Source organism: Fopius arisanus, unplaced genomic scaffold (genome assembly GCF_000806365.1).
Source record: "Fopius arisanus strain USDA-PBARC FA_bdor unplaced genomic scaffold, ASM80636v1 scaffold00007, whole genome shotgun sequence".
In the NCBI taxonomy this organism is placed as follows: Eukaryota; Metazoa; Arthropoda; class Insecta; order Hymenoptera; family Braconidae; genus Fopius; species Fopius arisanus.
This window is the reverse complement of record NW_011887746.1, coordinates 1,103,448-1,123,663: the sequence shown is the minus strand read 5'-3', so window position 1 is coordinate 1,123,663 and position 20,216 is coordinate 1,103,448. Positions and strand designations below refer to the sequence as shown.

General features: G+C 38.1%; 1 protein-coding gene across 1 annotated transcript in view; it reads right to left on the bottom strand.

Annotated features, from left to right (window-relative positions):
* LOC105273852 (kinesin-like protein CG14535) overlaps positions 1 to 20,216 on the bottom strand; it is a gene marked incomplete at its 5' end in the record, with an annotated part of 151,135 nt that overhangs the window by 75,371 nt on the left and 55,548 nt on the right.

Below are 20,216 nucleotides of genomic sequence, written 5' to 3'. Positions count from 1 at the left end.
GTCACATTTTGAAAAATAGTCATCCTATTTAAATAAAATCCATAATAACCTTTGTATCCTCGCAACAACGTATGTATCTCATCCTTATGTTCAAACTCATCAAATAGCAAATAAGAATGATAAAAAAGGGTCTAACATTGAATTTTTTGCAGACAGGCAGAACTACTTTTCTCAAAAAAGAGTCGCCAGAATTCTCAATAGCAATAAAAAAATCCTCGAACATTTTCCCTTAAAGCCGATCATTTTCTCCGTAATAAATAAGAAATATTAAATCCACAACCGAATAACGAAATTCCGTTGATCAATGGAGATCACCAGTCGTCGGTATCACCTCTCAAAAGGCGGATACGATGAAGATGACGTCGGGCAAGTGAATGAAATGTAACGAAGTCTGAGAATATGAAAATAAAGAAGGGAAAAAAATGTCTCGAGTCTTTTCTTGCCCTTTTCTTTTTTTCCCTTTATACTGGTTTAGGTAGTACCTACTCCTCGCCTACTAACGAATGATTCTTCGAGGATGAAAAGACAGTGTGCCGTCAGCTTCGCGGATCTTGAAGCCGGCTGAAAAGCTTGGGAGAAACCTTGTCAGCGGGTCTCACGGGAAAATTGCACAGGCTAAAGGAACGACGGAGGAGAGCGTAATTTGTTTTCCGGCTTCCGTACTCTAGTTTTTCCTTTTTTCTTTCATTTTTTTCACCCTGCATCTCTCTCCCTCTTTTCTTCCTTGGATTTTCTCTTTTTCCTGAAGCTCGCCGAACCATCTCGGGGAATTGAGGCGAGCCGAGCAATCCAGGGCTGTCGGATAATGATCGCTTCCTCGGTATTCTCGGTGCATCAAATATTGTTTATGATTTTTCAGCCGGTGACTTGAAATTACGCCGATTTTTGAGGGATGATTTTTACTTCATTTGGATTCAATATAGCCTACGGAGGGGTCGCGACCTCTCGAGTGTTCTGAATTGTGAGAATTGTGAGAGGGTTACTCTCTGGAATCCCGGTATATGGGAATCCAATGATAAAACTCTTCACTCGACTCTGGGATAAGCAAATAACAGTTGAGAGAATTGTTCTCCCCAATGGTGTAATTGCGCATCCCTTCTTACTCCGAGATCCGCTAAAAATTCCATATGTGCATCAATATTGCGGTTATCTATATCATAAATGCTCGGACCTATTGACGTTATTTTAATTGGTTATTTTACCACTCATTGTTCTCTGTTAGGTACGCCTCGGAGGGTACCACATGTGCATCCGTGGATGATGTGTGCGCCCTAGCTATCGGTGAGTTAATGCATGCCGCAATTGCTGGATTATTACTATGACGAGACACTGATTTCATTTCACTCCAAATTGGTCTTGAATTTCCATGAATTGGGGATTACTGATTTCGTGGCATGCAAATAGAATAATATTTTTCAAAAACTATTCGATTGATTTTGAAACCCTGAAGAAGAATTCTTCTCTTGAGGATTTTAAATCTCTTAAAATCAAGGTCGGAATTTTCTTTGAAATTTCAAAATCCCCCAAACACTCGTGTATTCTCAACTATAAGAACTATTGAGATGTTGAAAAAAATTCAACACCTCATCAAATGGTTGGACCATTGAAGTCCTCTTGAAGTCCACGTGATAGATTTTTTTCTCCCCAACTTCTCGAAATTTTCTAGTTTATGGAATCACCCAATTCTCTTTCCACCCCCGCAACCCCATTTTCCACACCTCAAAAAAAAAAGAGGAAAAAATTTGGGAAATATACCTGGGGGACTCCTTTCCCTCCTGAGCGGACGCCATGTCGACAATCGAAGCGCTTTTTACCCCTTCACAATTTTTTTTTTCACCGTATTTGATTTATGCGACGAATTAAATTTTCCAATCTCCAGGGCCTCAATGCACTACTCCCCCGCACACATGCACACGTAGGTGAATTCAATTGACGAGTAATCTTCTGTATTGCAGTCTTCACATATTCCTTCGAACCATCGAATCAATCTTCTAACAACTGCGGAAGATATTTTTAATAACTTTCGATAATAAAAAATCCATCAACAACTAGTCAACAAGATAACTCACACCCCCAACAAATTGAATCATAAATAAATCTCAAAGTCCAATAACCAACAACAAAACAATAAATCTATTAAAACCGAAAATTAATTGGACACAACAATCGTGTGCATCTGCCCCGGGAAATGTTGATCAACTCTCCCTCAAAGTTCACAAATGGAAAATTTCAATTATGCATTCATCCCCATGAAAATCACATTGCGCACCAATAAATTAATTGAAACATTTAATTAATCCAATTAATGAGATAATTAATCCACGATCTCCTGATACATCGTGAAGCGTTTCATTCGGAATAATGGCGAAAATTCGATTAAGAAATTCGATTAGCCGAAACAATTGTCGGAGCAATAATGCAATTAGCTGATTAATTATCCACCGTGATAATTCAAGTCAATAAACAATAAAAACATTGTAAACCAACAGTAGATCCCCACTCCCACCACACACCGGTCCCAACTCGTTGCGTACTCATGTGTAAATCACGTATTCTCTTTTATGAAAACGTTTCAAGTGCCGGGGGATTTAAAAAAAAGCGGTAAAAACGTGCGAGTGTGACGGCACACGCCGCGCTACTGACGACGCCGGGCGTCGTGCCACCAACTCAACTTTACTCTATATCCCACGTTACCCCACGATTTACCCCCTCAGCGATTCAGCGCACGCGCACTCTGCACACTTAACGAGAAAATTTTACGGCTCTTCCTAGGAGAATAAAAAAAAACAGGACTTTCAATCTAGCATCCGTATTTTTACGATTTTTCTCTAGTTTCGTCATTAAAATCGGTTGAAAATAGAGTTTCCTATGGGGTGTCAGACACTTCACGAGCGGAGGTCGCGGGTTGACAAAAAAAATTGACAATTTGACAATCCAGAGAAATCATTCATCGGATCGACGATGCGAATCAAGTTTGATTTGGGGAGAATGTGAATTAGAATTGATTCTTCAACTTGATTCAATTCCATTTTTTTTGCGAGAATAAAATCTACTCGTCGACGTATTTAAGTCAAGCCAATTGATGGACTAAATTCATGTTGATTCTGTAACTTGATTGATTTTCCCTCACAGTGACGTCAACATGAATCACTACTTTTTTGTAATGTAATGAGATTTATTTTCTCGTGTGGTTCATCCGAAAAATATTGAGCTTTCGTTTAATTCAAGGAGACGTAAGCAGAAGCTTGAGGAAAAGTATCGGACAAATAAACGGGATTGGGGGAGGCAAGGGGCTGCGACAGCTGGTGTATTCCGGCTACAGCAAGTGGATGCATCCGGCCTTGAAGGAGCCGTAACACCGTAAAAATATACACAAATCTCACCGACACGTCCGAAGAAAGTCCAAAGAAGATACAGGGGCACTTCAAGCTCAATTCTAATGACTCTCTCTATTTTTAGAATATGCGAGGGGCTAAAGGTGTTGGAAAATAGGACAAACTGAGGTATTGCACTCGATAAATTCGAATCCAAGAGCTATCAAATCGATCTGGAATGCAACGCAATCGGAAGGAAACGGTTCGCAACAGTTTTGCACATCTGTGGCACGCAAACACGCAATCAGAACTCGTTGCGTAGGCGAGTGCATTTGAAATGCACCTTCGTTTCTACTTGCAGAGTTCAACCCTCACAATGCGGTAACTCCCTTCAGCACTCGGTGCATTTCTTTGTTTCGGAGATTATTCGTAGAGATAGGGATGGTATTCTCGCATTCTTACGTTCAGGTAATCAATCCTAGTCCGGTGGAAACAATGCATCAAACGAACATTCTTTACGATGGGGTAATTGTTTCGGAGGAAGTAATCCTGCGAATTAATCGAGAGCTTGATGAAGGCTAACATTTATTTTTCTCTTGGAAATCTTCTGTTAATCATTTCTTGATTGAATTTTTTTAATAGAAATGGAAAATTTTACCAAAAAATCAATGGACATCAGGAATATTTACGTAATTTTTGCCCAGATGATGAAAATTCATAAAGTTAGAAAAAAATCCATAAATTTGGTAAATTTTTTATCTGTACATTGACATCCATTAAGTGGGTAGCCCGGTCGTAATTTTCGATTATTTTTAGAAATAACATTCTTGTTTTTATTTTTATTGAATTTTAGTGCTCAATCCTAGAACAGACATTTTCCAGAATTGATAAAAAATTAGAATATTTCAAGAACATTAATTCTTAAAACAATGCAAAATCACAATTGGATTCATAATTTTGAAAAAATAAATACAAGCTTATTAAACTTCGGAAATTTATCCATTTCTTTATAATTCCATTTCTCTTTCTCTGTATTCTTACACCCGTTTTATTGCATGTCTTTCCCGCAAAGATACAGAAGAATTAAAAACCAGAATCAATAAATGTAACATTAACAATTCTCTGATAATTTCCAAAATTTCATAAATGAAAATTTACCAATATATAAAAAAATAGTGAAAAGTTTGAAATGAAATGATCATTTAATGGTGAAAAAGTATGGTAATATCGAGATTTTATAAAAATAAGTAATTTGTTATCCCTGCAGGAATGGACAGACGTAAAGGGAAAATTAGTCACACTAGCGAGTGGAAAAAAGCCACGTAACGCATGCAAGCTCGTAAACCTGTGTGAATGCATATAATCCAGGCCAATGAAGGTCCCGGGTGAAGATTTATGCGGTAATTCGAACGTTGGATACGAGGCGAGAGCCAGTACTGTTGCTGGTTGGAGTGGCCAGTGGTTTTGCCGTCACCAGAGAGCATCAGACACTGGGCTCGATATGGATGTCGTTGGATAACGTTCTCTCTGAGTTTCGGGTGACAACGGCGTACACTAAAAGCTGCGCAAACGAGCAATTCGATCGCATTGTCCCACCGTCCATCTGTTTTATTGCATTCGCATGTCCTATTGCGACGACCTTTTTTTATTAAAAAAAATAGATTTCTACGTTTCAATTATTTCCTTTGGGTGTCTCTCATATTTTTTTTTTTTTCATTGCTGCCAGCACTGAGTGAATACACCGCAATTGGTAATCCAGGTCTTGATTCATACGAAATTTATTTGGGAGGACACATGTTCGGCCGGTATTTTCAATGTTTCGAAACTTGAAATGGAAATGGCGAAAAGTTGAGCGGTAAAAAATGGAAACGACTCGGGGGGATGAAAAATAGTAATCGTGGGGCACTTGTGGGGGACGAAATGGGGTGTATGTTCCTCATTGAATGTCGTCCACTATCTCCGGGAAAACTGTAGCCAGGACGTTAAGCCGATTGACCACGATAAGGGGCAGAGGAGCTGTTAGTGTAACTTTTGTTTTTACGAGGTAAACTTTGTAGCCAGTGGACGACGATTATTTTTGGCTGCAGGACGCCCGTGTGTAAAGTTCAAGAGATTGCCTCTTGTTTTTTTTAACTCATGAAAAATCCCGAGTGTTAAGGAAATCGGGGTTTTTTTGGAATTCTCAGGAAAAAATAAAAAATAATCAAAAAAAGGATTCATTCAAGTTCAATGAAGTTTTAATAATAGTTTTGAGGTCAGGACTAATTAATAAATTAAAATGAAATTTCACTTTCAATTTCTTCAATTATAGCTCACGTTTGAACAATAATTGTAATTGTATCGACGTAATATTGACTGTTAATTAAACGAGATTCCTTATTAAATTCGCATAATTTCTTTTTGAAACCCTAATCATCGTTTACATACAATACTGAAATTATTAATTAAAAATTTGGGACAATGGTTTATAACAGAGACTCAGTCTGTTATGTTCTCTAATTAGTAGTCATTATTTTCATCCTAGTTATTTATTTCTAGTGTTGAAAAAAAAAGACTACGGAAATTCGAAAGTCATTCTGTTATGTTCTAAAATATGACATCTCTTTCAGCTTGAGTTTAACGAATGAAAAATCGACTAGAATCAGATTTTTTTTTGCCTGTCTTGGGGCTGAATGAAGGGTTTCAAAGTCTATCTAGGGATAATTATGGAGGATCCGATGTCTCCTCACCAACTTATTTCAATCGTCTCATCGACCCTAACGCCTACTTTGTGAAACTCGCTCGGTCTGCACCCCAGCTGACAGAATAATATAGACCACTTCGCCTCGCATAATTCCACCACTTTGAAAAATAAATTCCGCATTCATAATGACATTTCCATTTATATATCTCCGGACTCACTGCGAGCGCTGATCACGTAAAAAATTACTCATTCCGGAAGCAATCGTGTTTGAGGGATTGATTCTTCGGTGGAGTTTTCATCGACATCGAGTATTTCTCCTGAATAATTAATTCCACATGACTCGCAAAAATCTCTTGGAACATACCCCAATCGATTAGAGTTAATCAATTTAAAAAACCGAAACAATCCAACCGAAAGTCAGACAAGTGCACGTTTGAAGTAATAAAAAAGAATAATGACGAAATTTTTAAAGAAGTGAAAAAGAACGGGCGAATGGCGGGTGGTAACCCCTTAGTGTCAAAAGTTTTAAAAGATTCGCTATTTTTTTCACGATGGTGATCACGATCTCGACACATTTCACGCATCGTAGGATCTAATCAGCTACAAGAGAACAAGGCAAGGCCTCGGCAAGCCTGCCAAATGGACCGATCGATCTCCAACCCCCGGTCACAACCCGTCCTTCCATTTTCCCGGGTAAAAAATCGCTCAACCTCCCTCTTCCCCCCTCGCTAATCCTGCGGGAGACATCCCCCCTCCCCCAGCGCATTAACATAGTCCCAGGGATGATCCCGTCTCGTTTCCAGGTTACTCTGAGAAACGACCTGATAAGAACGCAATCACCCCTGGGCCATTGGTTGGTGGCAACAAAAGTCCTTGACTCGATGAAAACTCAAACCCACCGAAATGGTCATGCGGCCACTGCACGTGGTGACAATGGCAACGACAACGAGAGCAACAACAAGTCCTGGGTAATAGTATTTGCATAGATGGGCTTTGTTTCACAGATTAGGGCGTCGTTTAGCAGTTGCGCTCAAGTGATTGGAGATAGGCATATGTGTTTTGTTGGTCTAATGGAGTGCAGAGTACACCGGGAGTTGGCATTGAGAATTAAATCCTAACGGTCGACCGAGGACGATATAAACGTGCCCCTGCATACTAATTAGTGCATCTTCCAATTACCGAGAAAGGTCTGTGCAGCTCGGGACTCTCTGCATTGATCGATAATGAGAGGTAGTAATTAATCAGGGAGTGAATGGGGTATTAAGTCGAGATTTATTGAAAATTTGTTATTGAATATCGTTGGAGGGTTGGCAATCCCTAGGGCTCTGGCTGTTCGTGGGGCCAATTGTTTAAAAATCCCGAGATGATGAGGGAGTACGAGACACTGAGAGAAGTAACTAATTTTCACTGAGAAGATTTACTTGAGGGTAATATTATTCAATAAAAATTGACGAGCGTATTTTCTTGGGTCAAGCAAATGTTCTTTGTCGAAAGTCATTTTTTATCTCAGTGTGTTCACAATCGACTGAAATAAACCCCACGGCTGGGGATTTCGATTGCTCAGAGGGTGGGGGGTGAATTGGCGAGCAAATCACCGGCAGTTCAGAGGAATGAGAATGGAATGGGGTTATAATGACAGCAGTTCATTCCGGGAAATAGTTTTTCCGGAGATTCAATCGCTCCCTCGGATTTATCTCATTTTTTTTTTTTAGAGTTGAGATCTGAGTCTTCACTCGGGCGAAACATCGTCACAAGCCGAGGGTTCCCAGGGTTAAAGTACACGAGGAGCCACTTGAGAGGGGAGTCTCTTCGTTATCGTGTTCTGAAGCCCCGTCACTCAGCCACAGCTCATCAAGTGCCTCCTCTCGACGAAACACTGTTCCATTTCATTTTTTGAAATTGGGAGATCGATAGGTTTAACCCTGAGAATAATCAGTGGATATTGTGACGGTGAGGTATACGAGAAAAAGAGAATTTTTTTCACGCGAGGCACGCACAGCATCGACTGAGCTTTCCTGTTTTTTACGACACGCCCTGTCGTGGGACGACGACCAGATGTTTGTTTTATGGTTTCAATATACTCAATGATTGAGGTAGGGGTTTATGGATAGTCATATTTCCAAGTTTAGGGCGAAAAACTAAAAATGAAAGATATTACTGGCGTCCAAAAGAACCCGCTGAGAAATAGAAACAGAAATAGTCACGTCTAATACCGAGAGCTTCAGAATTGTCTGAAGAAATAATTCACGATTGATTTTTTTTATATTCCGGCCCTTTCTGCTTCCCTTTTTGGCTAATTGGCCCTATCCCAGCCTATGCATGGGGCTGTGGATCCTACACTGTACCGTATTCGCTCTCCTGTAGAACATAGGAGTGACATGGAAAGAAATCACACTGAACTACTGACGTCGGTTTTCACGATGAATTCATCGCAAATTAATCATATAAGGGCAAGTTTTTTCCTGGAAAACTGGACGATTTAATTTGTATGCAGGGAGCCTTGAGGGGAATGTTTGATAAATTTTGAAGCTCGTGTGGTATTCAGGGGACTAATTCTCCAACCCAAACGTTAATTAGGAGAATTGCGTCATGAGACGAAACTCTAAATTGAGAAATTAAAAATTCAGACTGTTCTTTCCGTTTTCTTTGTATTGATGAAAACGATTCCTCCAACTTCCTTCCAGAATTTCTTGATAGTCACTAGGAACGGAACTCCAAATCTGTTCATCTTCATTTAAAATCTTTGGTCGAAACTATCCGAATTCGGATTCCGATGATTAAATTCAAAATGTCAGTGTGATGAGGTGTAATTCCAACTGGATTCCAATTTGAGGGAAATATCCGATTAATTTTGAAGGTCGAGAAGTATTCGGTAGCTTAATTCTCAGATTACGATTCTGGTCAAATCGGTGGAGGACAATCTTCATCGCCTCCTCACACCTTTCATACGAATAGCTAGTCTATTGTGATCAACACAGTCTATTAACTTCGTGAATTTCGTACAGATTTGTGGAAAGCAATTGACAAGCTATAAACGTGTCACAAGACAACGAATTCAGTATAGCAATTGGCTAGCATCGAAATAAGAAAAATAATCAGTAATACCCCAAAAATGAATACGCTCAAAAATTATCAAAAGACCCGAGCGCTTGCGCGAGAGATTCTCCTGCTAAATTTCGCACCATATATTTGTTTACAGAGAAGTGTGAGAGAAATAGCCGATTAATTTTAAAGCTCAAGGCGTATTCGTCGGATTATTTCTTCTCTCAGAATCGCAACCAAAAGAATCATTTGGTGTTGTTTGGTTGGTTCCCCCTAACCGCGGGAATATTTGAAAAATATCCGAAATAATACCATGTAAGCGGCCCAAAGGCAACAATTCTATTGGTTATCAATCTGAGAGAAGAAATAATCAGTGGGATATCTTTTGGTCCTAGCACGTGATTTCGAATGGTACAATTCTATTGGCTGATATTGCGGTTGGAAAAATAATACGTACTTCAAATAATTAACGTCTAAATTGAATTCGCTTCAAGTTACACCATAACCATTTGACTGCCTCATCAATGATCTCGATCCCATCATTAGTTTAGGAGATATCGTTAACTAAAATTTTCAGACACATACATATACATGACTTTGAAAAGGACAGGTGACCGTTGAGAAGACGTTGAAACATCGAGATACAATGAAAATTCAATTTCAAATTTTCAGAATAATTGCAATAACTTCGTTATACCGGAAAATAAAAAATTACGCAGCACAATTTAGCGCGAAGGATGAGTATAAAAATGAAAACGTGCAACTCCGGAAAAATGATATTTTTATTGTGGCAGTGGTAATAGCTGGGTGATGAAAGACCCTGAAACAGCGGGAATTAACGACACCGACTCCTCCGAGATTTGATTCAGCCATTGATAATTAAACCTCCCCGATGAAAGGAAGGGAGTGTGCAAAAACTTTGAGATAAGCCATGGATGCCAGCACAACAGGGAAGATGAGACGATGCAGAGCTTAAATTGCCCCGTTGTTGAAAACTGTTGAAAACTTGAGCCATTCGTCTGCAATGTGGTTGGGCTGCAGGCATATGCCAGTCGTTAAATTAGGTAAACACCGTGGGCCAACTTTTTACAACCCGAAGAGTCCCAGGCAAACCGAAAACTCTCCTAGTTCGGTGAATGAGTATTCACCAAAAAATAAACGACAAGTCATGGATTCCCAAAAGGGGTGAACAAACGATCGAAGAGTCTCGCGAGAAAATATATTGCAAATAAGATTACGCGGCCAAGTCACCCATGCCCTCTGCCCAGAGTCACCCTCCCTAAAAAATATACGGCCCTGAGACAATCCAAAGGGAATAGCTGAAATTCCAGGGCGACCCTTCTCTACTTGTTCGCTTCTTTTTTTTTTTCTCTTCTTTCTACTTGGCTGAGAGAGGCCATTACGTTGCCTACTTAGCTCCCTCCCTCTTTCGGTAAAGTCGTCTTTTAGTTTTTCCCGGTTGAGTGTCCTCTTTCTTTCCATGCGTCCCTCATCCAGAATTTTCGATAATTACGGCGAGAAAAGGGAATTGGAAAATTGTCTCAACTGGAGCTACATGAAAAGGCCAAATCCTTTTCCTTACTTTCAGGATTTTAAAATACATTTTTTTTTCATCTACCAATTATTGTTTTCGTATGTATTCATCCTACAGATAATTGCAAAACACTCCGGAACCCTAAACATATACGACCAAATTTTTTTTTAAATGGAGCCCTATAGGGGCTGATCTACGATTTGTAAAGGAAGAGAGTGAGTTTTTTGCAAAATTGAGTTTCTTCATCAAGTACGAGTTAATTTCCCATGTATTCTGCCCGTAAATAATAAAACTCGCCAAATACCGTCGAAATATGAAACTGAAAAAAACCTTTTTTCCCCTTTTGGCCCAGGGGGGTTGTTTTGGGTTTTTTGGGGAAAAAACTACTGTTTCCAAAATTGAATTTTTTCATCAACCAAACATTAATTTCGCATATATGTACTTTGTAAATAATAATGCAACTCTCAATAACCGTGAAAATATAAGACTAAAAAAAAATGTTCGCCCCAGCTCCGGGGGACCGATCAGAGATTTTTCGGGGAGAAATTGATTTATTTTCAAAATTGAATTTCTTTTGTCAGCGATGAATCAATTTCACGTATATACATGCACTTTTCAGATAATAATAAAATTGTCAATAACCTTCAAAATATAAAACTAAAAAATAATTTGCACTCTAGTCTCAAGGTCTGCAATTTTTGAGGAGAATAATTACTTCTTTCCGAAATAATTTTTTTTCCCAATCATCATTTAGAGTCGTATATATGCATTGCATAAATAATAATAAAATTCTCAGCTTTTTAAATAAATATAAAAATAAAAAAAAATCATGGCCGAAAAATGATTTAGTTAGTTTACCGAAAACGTTGTACAGTAATTTTTCAATGAGTACAATTCAATCCTCGCGCTCTACCTGTGCCTGAGCGAAAAACCCTGAATCACCCGATTATGTTTTAATTGTCGGCAATCACGAATGACCCCCGCCATCAATCTTACCCCAAGTTTCTTCGCAAAGTGCCCCCGAGGTTTTCAAGGTTTAACCCCCGCCGCGAGGGCGGAAAACAATCCAATAAATAAGAAAAGATCTCCAGATTCGAGCGGACGCGGGGATTTATTGGGTTTTTACCGCAATTGCTGAAGTTGTCTACTATTTTGCGACGATTTGCCTATCTGGGAGTGTGGGAAAACAAAAGTCACATTTGGGGGAGAAAAACACAAGTGAATTACGGGACAATGTCGAGAAAGAGTGGACCCCTGTGGTGCTCACTCAAAGCGATAATTTCAACGATACATTTGAATTTACCGGAATTACCCTATTCCCCTCGACTCTACGTTCTAATGCCCACTCGTTTTGGTACCATTGGAGATTTCCATTAGCTAATTACCACTACCCCCGACAGTAGATAATCGCTTTCTGTTAACGCTCGCAATATCGAGCCTGTTAGCTACATAATATCTCCCCGTCATCGATCCTTTTTTCTTTTTTGCAATGGCACTGCATTATTGAAACCACTCCGAACCGAACGGACAAAAGAATTCAAATGATTCATATTCTATCGCGAGAGAGAATAAATCTCCGGTGAATTACCTGACGAAACAAAAATACTTCCTTCAATTCTCTACATTTTGAAAGTTGAATAATCATTCGAACTGAACGTCAAATACTCTAATGATTATTTTTCACAGAAAATTTTTTTTTTATTCCAGAAACTTTTCCATAATTTTCCGATGAAAATATACGATGACATGCCAATATTCCCCCCTTCATTTTTCGTTGTGACATAATTGCCACATATTGATACTCCTGTTGCCGATTCTCCGAATCCAATAATGGCGGACTTATACAGTTAAAAAAAATTATATGTTGGGCTCGTGAAAATCTTTATGGAAATGTTAGAAAAATGAATTTCATTAAATTCAAATTGATTATGATTTTTACGTTCGTTATTCATTCCCTTATAACTTTTCAAATATTTCTCATTTTCCAACACATAAGCTTCACTCTGAATTTCTGTGTGACATAGACGAAAACGCGGGATATTTCAAACGCAATTGTGAATCGTTTTGGAGATTTCTGAAAAATGAATTTCTTTCATTGTTTATGGGATTTTTGTCAAAATTATTTAAATGTCAGTTGCCAAATCAGATACCACAGTTGCCAAAATCAGATACCACTCGTGCTTCAAAATTCATCGGATGTTTTCATAAAGCTTTCCTAGCTAGAAACAAGTTTCAAATTTCACAGAATATCCGCTGGTTCTTTGCACTCGGTATTTAAAACGAGCAAAATTTCAGACACTTTTCCCATAGACAACGGAGCTATCGGAAAATATCCGATTACTTGTGAAGCACGAGTGATATTACATAATCCAGTGTTAGAATATGCCAATATGATTATTATTGATAACTGTCTTGAAGTATTTTTCGAATGATCTGGTGAAAATAGAAAATATTTTACGTAATTAAAAATGCCTATTAATTAGAGCCATTTAATTACTCGTCAACCCCTCGAAATCACTTAGTCGCAAGTTCCATAATTCAATTATCCTCCTAATACACTCCCGGGTAAAAACATTAGTATAAAAACTGTGGGTTGTATTTATTTACGGATTTGTGACGTAGAATTAAGTGGAGTTGCGTTACCAAAAAAATCGAGAGACCCTCGTTGCCTCTGCCAAGCGGCACAAAATCATATATCAAAGGAACTCTCGACAGTCCTGAGGGCGTCTCTCCACAGGCACTATTTTTTTTCCCTCTTCTCCGATGTTTGACATTACCAAAGCACGAGACATTCAAGCGCTGTAAGAAATTACTGTTTCTTAATGGGGTAAAGCAGTGGGCTGTTTCCCTTTCCGTTTGGTATTTTGGAGTGATGTTTAGTGATCGATTTCCTCCGGCCACAAATTCCCCAAAATATCACACAATTTTGGCTAGTTCCTCTTGTCGAGCAATTGCCGAGAATCGGTTATATCATGGTACAGAGTAAAATGTCGTGACGATAGTTGAACAGAGGCGCCTACCAATCGCCATCTCGTGTTTCTACATCGTAAAAACACTGGCCAGGTAGGATTGCTTTATTATGACCAAAAAGCGTCATTATTCTGGGCTGAGCTTGTCGTCGCTGATGCTTTATTGCTGATCCTCATGACACTTTGTCGCATGATCTGACGTCGTAAAGACTGCGTATGGATTTTTCACACTGTCATTTCGACGACCGAATCCCTTATCTCCATTCTGATAATTCACCATTTAAATTTGGCGTTGAATAAATAAGAAACTCGTAATGAGCGGAAATCTGCGGAATTCATCCGAAATTTTGAAACATAGAGCGGATACTTCGTATTGTTAAAAATAAAGTAATTTCATTTTTCAATTATACGAGATTGAATTCAATCAGAATGAAAAACCATCACTAAATTTCTAATTTATCTTGAAAATTTCAGGATGAATGATGAGTGTGCGTGGATGGAAGCGTGAATTATCACACTCACCGTGAAAATTTAACATTTCATACAATTGTATTTTCAATTGTTCAAAAAATTCAGAGAAATTATTACTTGACTGTCCCACTTTTTCGTGGTTTCCGAGTGTCATATGGACCAGGAAATTTCGAAATCGTGTTCGTACGTATATATGTGTGTGGGTGTATGTAATTCATTATTTTAATTTCAACTCCAATTGTACGCAAGTATATCCATGACATTAAACCCCTTTCCCATATGTAGACATTATTGAACCTCAGTGGCCAATCGTAATTAAAATTGTATTCATTTCTGATTTTTGTTGATTATTAAGTTTTTTCAAAAATTCGGTTTTTCATGATAACTGAACAAAAAATGTAATGAAATACTTTAATTTTTGCATAAAAAATTTGTTTCGATATTTTGTTTACTGAGGTCGACAATAGAAATAATAGTAATAATCGCTGTATCAGTATATAGCAAAGATTGATAAAAATTCGTACACGGAGAGAAAAGTCCAAGAAAAATTACTATGCCGAGCACTACAATCGTGGTGCAAAATGCTAGAATACTAGAACTTCTTTGATTCACAAATAAAAATTACTATCAATATGTCAAATTTTCATATACATTTCGTAATTAATCATGTGTGGCTCCATAAAATTTACTAAACAGCACTATAAAATTTGAAGGTCGATCATTTTTTGTTTGAGTTTGAAAGAAAGATTGATAGAAATCCTTCAAAAATTCCTATCCAGATCGGTATTTTTTATTGTACTCTCTTTTATTTTTTACTGTGCTACACAGCATTTTCTCCAAACATTATTTAACCCAATATGATTGGTTAGCGATGAACGTCGAATGTTTCCGATTCTTGCCGAAGTTGAATTTAACAATGGTAACTGTTGCGACGACTATGAATTTTTGTTTGGCCGATAACGAAGTTTTGCTCGGCCGATGAAGAAATGTTACTGCATGGCATAGTAATTTTTCTCAGGTCTGCAGTTGACACCGAGATTGTAAGGCAGCACAGTAATTTTTATCGGAATCACAATATAAAAATTCATAGATTTTTCTCTCCGTGTATGATGGAAATAATTGATTTGTGGGCCTGCCGCGGGATATTCTGCTTCCATTGACTTTGATCAGAGCATGAAATGATAGTTTCGGTGTTATACTTTCATGCAACAATTCGCAAGCGAATTACCAAATGATTTAACTTGAAAATTGTAATTTTCGAAGAGTGGAAGATCTCCTTCTTTTCTGGAGAACACCGAGATTCATTGGACTGAAGTCGAAAAATAAACCATACACGGTTCAATAAAACCCAGAAGAATTTATCTTCACGTATGCAATGCCCATAAAACATACGAATGAGCTGGTATTCGTTTTTTTCTCGCACGATCTCGTCTTGAACCCACCAAAAACCCAAAGTTGCGTGAATTTTCAACGAGTGGCCGTTGCGCACGAACGGAGCTGCACATTCATAGCAAAAAGTGCCGGTGAAGAAGGGGGTAAAAAAATTTTTATGTGCGGTTCTAGAACTGTGGCACGTTTTATCCATCTTCCCGTTCATCTCCTCTTTTCTTCACTACTTTTTTCCCCGTTTTATGCTTATCTGATGTTTTATTTTTCCAGTGGCATCTGGACTGGTTTTATTTCTTGGCACACTTGCGACTCTGTCAATTTTATGTCTCAGTCACAAAAGGGGATGCCTCTATCCCCTCATTTCCACGAGAATTCACCATTAAATTCATGATAAAATTCTAGGGCTTGTCTATGCAGATTGGATGAACAATGCCATTGGCTCCTAAGGGATTAATCCAATCTCATCAATTTATGCCGAAGATTGTGTCAGCCTTGGAAAAAACAAACGCATTATCAGGTCAAGTAACCGATGCCGTCGTGCACGCTTCATCAACGCTTAATCCTCCAAGTTTGTCTTACTCCATCTAGGGCTTACACTCGGATAATTTTTCTCCTCGTCGTCCCTCTTCGATAAATTTTATCGCCTCTCCCTCCAGAATTCACTGGACGTCGGTTTAATTGGAACATCTATTAATCTCTTCTCTCTCGTGGATAAAACCAGTCATAAAAAATTGGAGAGTCTGCACTGCTCTCAATTTTCCACTGAAATAACTCCGGAATTCTCTCCAATTCCCTAGAATTCCAGTAATTGCGAAAAGATTCTTAGAAATTATTTCGGCCTCTCAAGAATGTTCTATCCCCTTTCAACCAAAATTACCGGTTTTTAGAGTTTTCTCACAAATTTTTTTATCGGATTGACCTGAAAAAAGGAACCGTTTCTGCATTTTATTACTATTTCATGGAGCATGAAGTATCATGAGTGTGTAATAATTTTCCTGCCTTTTTTTCTGTTTTATTTATTCTGGAGAAGATGAGAAAAACGAAGGGTAAAAGGAAGCAAAACCGCCTTAAATAATTATCAAATAAGTTATTATGAGTGACCAAATAAGTTGCCAGTCATTTACTTGTCCAGAGTACAATTTCGCGAGAATAATAACAATGATAGGTTTTAATACTAGTGGTTGTTGTTGTTGTCCTCTTCATGGCGTACGAGAACAATGGGAATCAATTGAGAAATTTATTTTAATACATTTAATTAACGGGAAATATTACATCAACGAGCACCTCGAAATCAGCCGGTAATGCACAATATACAATATCCAATTATTTTGATTTTGATTTTATTTTGATTATTTTTATTATATTCTTTATTTTTTATCGAGCCTGATGGAGAGAACAATAATTATCGTTGAAACATGGACTATAACTAAATAAATTAAAATGAAATGAAATTTTTACTGTTTACTTCTCCTCAATTTTCGATGGAAGACGAAAAAAATTGCGACACCAGTGCTAACTGTTTCCCTCACGCACTTGTACCTCATTACATTAATTTAATAGGATCATCAATGGGGCAATAACCACTTCATTATCTGAAGGAGGCGAGTTTTACGATGTTGTACAGTGCGTGTCCACCGCGACAATTTTCCTCCCCCATAAATTCATTAATTCGAAGATAAATTGTTTAAAATGCAGTAAACCCGAGCGATTTAAGCTCAACCAATAAAACTGTAATAAAGTCAGAGTATCGGCGAAGGGTAAACAAGGGGTAACATTGTAATTCAAAGTTGAAGATTGCCGGTTCCACGCACGGCGCATCGTCTGATTAAGTCACGAACCCGTCGACGTTATATGCCCCTGTCCTGACGATATTTATGACCCCCGTGGAGAATCCCACAGACCACCACCCCGGATCCACACTACGGTTTTTCGATCAGAAAAGAATGATCGATTGGTAGAATCGAATCGACCCCTTTTGTATCGATTCACAGAAAATCTATCTCGTTCGTTTTTTCTTCCTAGTCTTTCTGTAGTCCCGATACAAACTTGCTTTTAAAAAATGAATAAATAAATAACATGAAAATCGATCGATTAATTAAGATTAATGAAGGATCAATGGAGGTGTATGAAGATGTCTTGTAACGAGAAGTGGATTGAAAAATTAGCTGTTGCTGTAGCTTAAGAACTTTGATAGCGGCATTAGAATAAAAAGCCTAGCCTAATAAATAATTCAGCCACTTCGGCCAAATTCGGCTGTTCGATATTCATAAATTCACAAAAACCATCATCAAAAAGTCCAGATGATGGATTTTAATAAATTTTTATGAGATACATACCGTTAAATAATTCATCAATTTGAAATAATGTCTATAAATGACGTATCATTATCATTTGGTCCCATTCAATGAGAATGGAAATTTGTGACAATAGAGTAACAATAGAAATAGATAATAAATAATATAAAAGAGCGATATCCATAAAAAAAATCAATTCGGCTGATAGACCGGCTCGCAAAAATCGAGTTGAAAAATCGAGTATCCAGTCTAAAATAATGGATTTCTGAAAGATCGATTCTAAATCGAAAAAACCGCCATCTACAACCCGTTTTAGCCTTAAATTTTGTGGCGACGGATAAAGCCCTATCTTTTTTTTCCTCCGGGGTGTTATCGATAAGGGACCAGTGAAAATTAAGAGTGGAGGGAAACCGGGGAAATTAGAACTCGGGAATATCTGGGGGGATGGATTTCACTGTTGACTAGACCGCGCCCCCCAATTGTACCCCTGGGAATATTTCTGAATGGAACTGAACAAATTAGTCTACAAGGAGAGAAATATTCTGGGGAAATTGCGGAAGTGATCGCGCACAAACGGAAATATTCAATAAAAATAACGAAATAATTTATAATTTTTTTATTTACAAAAAATTCCACAAAAATGTATTTATTAATTTTCAATAGATTATCGATTGCATTAAAAGAAATAATTTATCCAATTTCAATATATAGGAATCCAATTTTAAGAGAATAAAATTATCTTTAAAGAAATAAATTTAGTGAAGAAAGAAATGATCTTGAGTTATTAATAAAGAATTTAAATAAATTATTTTTTCGGCGAGATGGAGGAGTTTGTTTTGAATATGTCGACGGTGTTAAATGAGTTAACGATGAGTGAAGATCTTCCGTTTCTGGGTATATGTATTCGGTGGTGATACATAAACGAAAAGCGAGGGGATGGGAATTAAAAATATGGGGGACTTCAAAGGGGAGACAATGGAAATAACTCGAGGCGCGGTTTTTGAAAGTTGAGAATGCGGGCGCGTTGTAATTGATTCCCATGAGAGAATCGTCCGGTTCATTGTGGGAATAATTAATTACGAATTTAATCTGCCTCCTAATAACCCGAGAAGAGAAAAAAGGTTTAAGTCTCCACAGAAGAATAGGGAATTATAAATTTGGAAAATTGAAAGACTGAAGAAGTAAAATTTTATTTTTTCGTTTCACCCTATTGTGTGAGGAGATTGAGGGAATTGAGGGAATTGGGTGAAAATCAGTCAGTCCGAAGGCTTGCGGTTACTGATAAAAATCGATTTTCCCCGGAACCATTTTTTTTTTCTTTTTGAATCCCAGTTTCTCGGGAAAACGGATAACCTGGCGTTCGTTAAACCGATTTCCGGACATACCTCGGGCTCGTTTCACGTGCAGATTGCCTGCCCTACGCTTAACTCAACAGTGATATTCCGATTTCGCTGGTGGACCCTCGTCCATCTAGTTGCCGGTCTTTTTCTTTTTCCTTTGCCCGGTGGGATGACGAAGGACTCGGATAATGCGGGAGTTGTCGACAGGAACGGATCACGGGGGATTTAATCTATTTCGAGTCGTACGACTTGAGATATTAGAGAAACACGGAGAAAATTTTGAATCACCTCCAAAGAAATAATAAAACGGAAATATGAATTTATATCCACCATGAATACATAAACGTAAGTATGTGAAAAAAGGGGGTAATGCAGGAGTTTACGACGAAAAAAAAAAGTATGATTCAACGCTCTGTTAATCATGGAAATTGGAATCTGTCGTAAAAAATACGTTCCAGACATGGTTAATGTGCTCTGGCTTGCAGCGTGAGGCTGAGCTTCATTGTAATTGAAAGCTCCCCGAATCTCCATTAAGTCACCCAAGTAGAGAGGAGAGCAGTTGCAAGGACGAAATGGGTGTAACAAGGGAAAAGGCGGGAGTGAAGGGCCTTTTTCAAAGTGCCCCCAGATGAAATTGGAAGAAAACTCTGATAGTTTAACGATCGTGCTGGTGACTCCTTAGGGCCGGCACTGTATCATCGCCAGCACTGGCAATCTTCGTAAAGATCTTATGATCTTAACGTTTATCTGACGCATGTGCAATTGTCGTATTTCTCTTCATGGGAAATAAAAATTCAGCCTCGACCTGCGATGATGGAGTTCTTCAGGGTTATGAAGGGTATTATCGTCTCGGGAGCAAATATATTAGGCGAAATTGACTGTTGGCTGATGAGAAATTTAATTTTAGAAAAAAGTTACTTTCCTCTCGCAAAAATCATGGCCTCTGGGGTCGATGTACAATAAAATGATTTACAGTGAAATTTTTGTTTTTTTTTTTGTATATTTTTGGCGGTTGTGGAAATGTTATCATATCGCCTGTAGAACGCAAATATATTTGAAAACAACTGTTGTTTAATGGGAACTTGGATTTTAGGAACGCATCCCTTTCCTCCCCCAAAAAAAAGTAAATCAACCCTTGGGGCGAGATCGAGGGACAGTAGTATATTATACTACAAGCGTA